This window comes from Bison bison, unplaced genomic scaffold (genome assembly GCF_000754665.1).
Source record: "Bison bison bison isolate TAMUID 2011002044 unplaced genomic scaffold, Bison_UMD1.0 scf7180017864050, whole genome shotgun sequence".
Lineage (NCBI taxonomy): Eukaryota > Metazoa > Chordata > Mammalia > Artiodactyla > Bovidae > Bison > Bison bison.
Genome location: NW_011494622.1, coordinates 7,452,093 through 7,457,392, shown reverse-complemented (window position 1 = coordinate 7,457,392; position 5,300 = coordinate 7,452,093). Strand labels below are relative to the sequence as shown.

General features: G+C 39.8%; 1 pseudogene; it reads right to left on the bottom strand.

Moving 5' to 3' along the window:
• Positions 1–1,011: 1,011 nt before the first annotated feature.
• On the bottom strand, positions 1,012–2,190 carry LOC104985572 (annotated as a pseudogene).
• Between the last annotated feature and the right edge of the window lie 3,110 nt (positions 2,191–5,300).

The following is a 5,300-nucleotide window of genomic DNA, read 5'->3' as shown; positions in this document are numbered from 1 at the left end:
AGACCTGGGTTCAATCCCTGTGTTGGGAAGATCCCCTGGAGAAGGGAAAGGCTACCCACTCCAGTATTCTGGCCTGGAGAATTCCATGGACTGTGTAGTCCATGGGGTCGCAAAGAGTGGAACGCGACTGAGCGACTTTCACCGGCTCGCTACAGCTGCCTCTCCCAGCCCTGACCCAGCCCTCCCAGCAGAGGCCGCTGCAGGCAACACCGCCTTCTGCCGCCTCCGAAAGTCTGACCACTAATCATTTCTCTCTGCACCAATGTGGGCGCCCACTTTGGGAATATGTTGATATCATTTATTCTCAAAGTTCTTTTTTCATGTTTTTTTTTTTGTTTGTTTATAGCAGCTTTATTCATAATTGCCAAAACTTGGAAGTAACCAAGGTGGCCTTCGAGATATGAATGGATATATTATGGTACATCCAGACAAAGGATTATCCAGCATTAAGTCAAAAACTGCTAAAAAACTGTATTAACTAAAACAAAACCAAGTTACATTCTATCAATATATAGCTAGTAACAGTCACTTTCAGGTAAACCTTAAGTACAGAATACAGACATTCCCATCTGTACTTAAGGCATCAGGCCACACGGAGGATGGTGAGAACAGAGTATAGCAGTCATTGGGATGTGAATCACTTTAACTGTGGGCTCTCCACCATTTATCCTTTTTCCCCTAATTACTAGTAAGGATATTGAATCAATAATCAAAAACTTCTCATCAAGCAAAAGTCCAAGACCAGATGACTTCAGTGGTGAATTCTAGCTTTGTAAAACTTGAGGTAAAACCATATAAAGCATTATGTTACAAATGTACAGGGCTTCCCAGATGGCACAGTGGTAAAGAATCCTCCTGCCAATGCAGGAGATGCAGGTTTGATCCCTCGGTCAGGAAGTTTCCCCTGGAGAAGGAAATGGCAAGTCCTCCACCAGTATTCTTGCCTGGAAAATTCCATGGACAGCAAAGCCTGGCAGACCGAAGTCCATGAGTTCCCAAAGAATCAAGCACAACTGAACGGCTGAGTAATTGAGCACACCCATACACACACCCACTACAGATATACAACATAGTTATTCGATATTTGATACTACAAAAATCTAGTTACCATGATTACCATAAAATTACCCTCTTCACCCATTTCTCCACCTCCCATTCCTTCCCTGCTGGTAATCACTTATTCTTTTTTAAAACGTGGTCCATTTGAAAGCAATGATGTTGATGTATCCAAACCAGGTTTCTTCCTCCTCCCCATTGTGATTAATCTTTTCATAATCTTCTTATTCCTCTTAGTGCATTCAGGGTCTAACAGGTTGTCTTCCAGGTCTGGGGGTGCAAAAGTGCAGGCAGGTAACATGAAGAGGGAGGTCATCCTCCTGGAGGTGTCAGGCACCCAGGTCTGACCTGCTTGGAACTGCAGGCGAACCCAACCTTCTGTGTCTGCCAAGAGTGGTCTGCCATGGACCACACACCACCGGACACCTGAGGCTTGTGGCAGAAAGGATTCAGAGGCACAAAGGGCACGTGAATTCACAGCCTTTGGTTGAACAGCCTTTGCCGCAATTCTTGACCATGCTGCCAGCATGGCTACCTGAGGTGAAGTTACCACCTCAACCATGTTAGTCCTTTCCTGACTCTCACTCATCTTCCTTTTCTGTACACTTCCCCTCTTGGTCACCATGCTGTGCTTCCTTGAACATGAGTGCATTTGGGCCTCCCGTGATGATTTAGGAATATACTGATCTTTTTCAGGAAAAGCATCTTCCTGGAGTCTCTGATAAACTTCTATTTTCTGGCCGTCAGTACTCAGCTTAAGTTGTTGGCACCAGTTCCGCAAAGTGTCCCGACTCACATCGTTAATCGGAGGCAATGTGGTCGGCAAGGGACAAAATGATCTTCTAAAGCTAGAACTTGGACGATCTTCCTCAAGCTCATTTGTTTGAGGAAGAGGAACTTGATTATTTGTATTCAGTGCCTCCTCTTTGACTTGTGAAGTTGAGGAAACACCTGGTTCCACTTGATGGTCTTCAATAATTTCCTCATTAACTGGATACAATGTAAGAATCACATTTTCTTCATCTAAACGCCCTTCAAAGAAATTCTTCCCGTAATCTGAGTATGCCATTTCAAGGAATGCTCAGAGAAAGGCAGAGCCACAATGCTCAATCTCTGCAGTTTAATCCTCTGAACCTGAGGGTTTCTAGTCCCTCTTTTTTCATGTTTTGAAATCGGCTTTATTGACATGCAACTTACATAAGTATCAGCAATTGTCATTGTATATGATTTGTTGTTTTTTAATTGAGTATTAATATAATTGATTTACAACATTATATGTTTCAGGTGTGCAAGTGATTCATAAATTTTATGCTCCATTTATAGTTGTTAAAAAATATTGGCTATATTCCCTGTGCTGTGCCATGTATCTTTGTAGCTTATTTAATTTGTACATTGTAGTTTACACCTGTTAATTCCCTACCCCTATCTTGTCCCTCCTTCTTTCCTCTCCCCATTGGTAACCTCTAGTTTGTTCTTTATATATGTGGGTTTTAAAATTTTTGTTATGTCCACTAGTTTGTTTTATTTTTTACATTCACCATATAAGTGGTATAAAAGCTTTGCATTCTCTGACCTATCTCACTAAGCATACTAGCCTCAGGTCCATCCATGCTATTGCAAATGGCAAAATTTCATTCTCTTTATGGCTGAGTAGTAGTCTACTGTGTGTGTGTGTGTGTGTGTGTGTGTGTGTGCGCGCGCGCACATACATACATATGCCGCAACTTCTTAACCACTCATGTTGATGGACACAGGTTGCTTCTCTATCTTGGCTTTTCTAAGAAACGCTGCTATGGACATTGAGGTACATGCATCTTTTTGAATTATTGTCTTCATTTTCTTCAGACATATACCCTGGGGTGGAATTGCTAGATTATATGGCGGTTTTATTTTTAGCTTTCTGAGGAACCTCCATGCTGTTATCCACAGTGAGTGCAGCAATTTACATTCCCACCACCAGTGTACGAGGCTTGCCTTTTCTCCACAGCCTCACTAGCATTTGTAACTTGAGGTATTTTTGATGATAGCCATTCTGACAGGTGTGAGATGATGTCTTATTGTGGTTTTGATTTGCATTTCTCAATGATTAACAATGTTGAGCACCTTTTCATGTGCCTGTTGAACATCTGCATTTCCTTTTTGGAAAAATGTCTATTCAGTCATTTTGCCTATTCTTTTTTTTTTTAACCGGATTATTTGTTTTTTGGATTTTGAGCTGTATGAGCTATTTATTAATATATATTGAGGACATTAGCCTCTTATTGGTCATATCATTTCCACACTTTTTCTCCCATTCAGTAGGTTGTCTTTTCATTTTGTTGTTGATTTCCTTTGCTATGCAAATGCTTGTGAGTCTAATTGGATTCCATTTATTTATTTTTGCTTTCATTTCCTCTGACTTAGGAGACAGATCGAAAAACATATTGCTATGACTTATGTCCAAAAGTGTTCTGCCTAAGTTTTTCTCCAGGAGTTTTCTGGTTTCAGCCTCACATTTAAGTCTTAAATCCATTTTGAGTTTATTTTTGTATGTGGTGCTAGAAAATGATACAATTTCATTCTTTCACATGTAGTTGTCCTATTTCCCCAACATAACTTGTTAAAGAGACTGTTCCTGCCCCACACCACCCTGTTCTTGCCTCCTTTGTCATAGATTAATTGATTGTAAGTGGGTGGGTTCTGGTATGTGGGATTTTTTGACATATACATGGTGGTGGTGGTGATGGTGGGGTAGTCACTAAATTGTGCTATCCCATGGACTGTAGCCAGCCAGCCTCCATATGAATAGGCATATAATCACCACCACATCTCAATATGTTCCTGTCTTATGCTTGAAAATAATTCTTAAAAAATAAATATTATGAGGATCATAAAGAATATACTTGTGGTGTCTCAATGTAAGCTCCTTTGGGGAGGAATGATTCAGCCTTTGACATTGAATAAAGCTGCTGGAGATTGGAGGTAGGACTAGCCTTGAAGACACAGTCTTGAGGAGGATATCTAGGAACCTTGTTCATGAGTATCATGGGGCATTGTGGGGGTCAGTTACATACCAATAACAATGGGAAGTTTTCAACATTATTGCTGATGATAGAACTTAAGAGTTCCCCACACCTACAAAAATGAAGAATGTTGTTACTTTATCAAAAATAATGCTATTTACCAAGACTGGTGTTTCTAATCATTTATACAAGATTGTCTCTCATCAAAATAGAAATCATATATATCATTGATAATAGTAGATGTTCTTGGAGGGATTTTATTTCATTGTTACATTAAGGAGATTTTTTAGTGCTAAAATGTGAGGCGATTGAACATGTTGTGTGAACTTAAATTTATTGTATTAAAAGGTTCACTGGAGCAAAGAAAAGTTTCTGTGAGTTAAGATTTTTATTTATTTTTTTCCTAAGCCAGTGTGAATACTTTTCACACACGGAGATGACAGTGAGGGTTCTGTGAGACAGCAATGCAACCTCAAATGCCAGCGTACATGGCCTTCACTTAATTATTTAAAAAATGGTTTTTACGTACTCTTAGGCAATTGGTCCATACCAAGCAGGGGAAATAGAGGCCACTTCTATCTCCATTGAGCTTTAAAACTGAGTGGATAAAAATAGATGTTTATCAAATGATGCTATAAAAATATAGCTTAAGTGATAAATACAGAGAATAAAATGTATAAGTAGCTAGTCTATACAGTAGCCCCCACGCCCCATCCATGGTTTTGATTTCTGCAGTTTCAGTTACCTGAGATCAACTGCAATCTTTAATTATTAAATGGAAGTTCCAGAAAGAAACAAATCATGTTTTAAGTTGTATATCATTCTGAGGATCACGATGACATTTCCCTTCATCCTGTTCCTTCTCCACTGGGACATGAAGCCTTCCTTTGTCCAGCTTTTACTCACAATTGGCCACTCAGTAGCTGCTTCGCCAGAGTGACTGTTGCAGAATCCAGGGCTTGTGGTCAGGTGACTCTTATTTTATATGATGGCCCCAAACCACAAGAGCAGTGATGCTGGCAATGTGGAGATGCCAGAGAGGAGCCTTCACGGGCTTCCTTCAAGTGAAAATGTGAACATTCTTGACTTAATAATGACTTAATAATGAAAGAAAAAATATCATATGTTGAAATCTACAGTAAAAACGAATTTTCTGTCCGTGAAATTGTGAAGAAAGAAAAATATGCTCTGGTTTTGATGTCACCTCATACTGCAAAAGTCACATCCACTGTATGTGATAAA